The 976-nt window shown below is 57.1% G+C and overlaps 1 protein-coding gene across 1 annotated transcript in view; it reads right to left on the bottom strand.

Moving 5' to 3' along the window:
* The window catches only part of LOC104980906 (kinesin-like protein KIF26A), a gene marked incomplete at its 5' end in the record, with an annotated part of 5,158 nt that overhangs the window by 470 nt on the left and 3,712 nt on the right, over positions 1-976 (bottom strand). The window lies entirely within an intron of this gene.

Below are 976 nucleotides of genomic sequence, written 5' to 3'. Positions count from 1 at the left end.
CTTGCCGACGGCTGGCCCCCACTGTGGGGTTTGTGGATGGAAGGTGCCCCCCGCAGCCTCCTTGCCCCGCCTCGCCCCGGAACCCTCGGAGGACGGCCCGCCAGGTGGACTCAGGAGCCTCGTGAACAAGGGACGCATCTTTTATTCACAAATAAAAACCGCAGCAAGCTGTTATCTACACGTTTGTACAAAAGTTCGGACGACCCTAGAAAATCCACAACGGTCAGAAAAAAAGAACCCATCGTGACAGGAACGTCCCGCTCCTGTTAGCAGGCTCATCCCGGTCTGCATTTGGCCTCCCAAGGACCCTCGCCCTGCCCAGGGACCTCCCCGCCCCAGCAAGAGCCCGGCCGCAGGAACACCTTCCATAGAAAATCATAAAAACATAGATCATTTATCTTCAAGTTCCCACTGCAAATACCGCGTTTGTAGGCAAAATGATACAAAAATACGAACCTGACAGCACCTTTACAAGACCCTCATCCCCCAATCTGTGTGTGTGGGTTGGTCTGTTTTGTTTTTTTGCTTGTGGTTTGGTAAGAATTCCTGCCGTGGAAGAAGGCGCCAGATGCCTTCAGTTCAGCCCTTGGGCGCTGCCCTCCTGGTGACGTCAGGACAGAGCAGGTCCAGGGGACAGAGAGTCAGCCACCCCACCCAGAAGACCCACCCGCTCCAGGCTCGATCCGAGATCAGCAGAGAGAACACACACGGAGTCTGCAGACCCCTAAGGCCAGCTCTGTTGAGAGGAAACGGCTGTGAAGGAGAAGTAACCCTGAACCTAAAGCAGAGAGCCTGGCGAGCCCAGGGCCGCTCTGCCGCACGGAAATCGCTTAGCTGTACACAAGGCGCGATCCGATCCGACCGCCAGTCCGGCGGCCCCTGGACAGCCACAGGCACTGCCCGGGGGCCGCTGTGTGCTGGTGGCCCGAGTTCTTAGCACCAAATGCAGAAAGGAGAGAAACCCAGTCCAAGGTTA

The sequence above is a fragment of the Bison bison genome, unplaced genomic scaffold (assembly GCF_000754665.1).
Source record: "Bison bison bison isolate TAMUID 2011002044 unplaced genomic scaffold, Bison_UMD1.0 scf7180017858866, whole genome shotgun sequence".
Taxonomy (NCBI): Eukaryota; Metazoa; Chordata; class Mammalia; order Artiodactyla; family Bovidae; genus Bison; species Bison bison.
The sequence above is the reverse complement of the archived record's forward strand: the minus strand, read 5'-3'. Positions and strand labels throughout refer to the sequence as shown.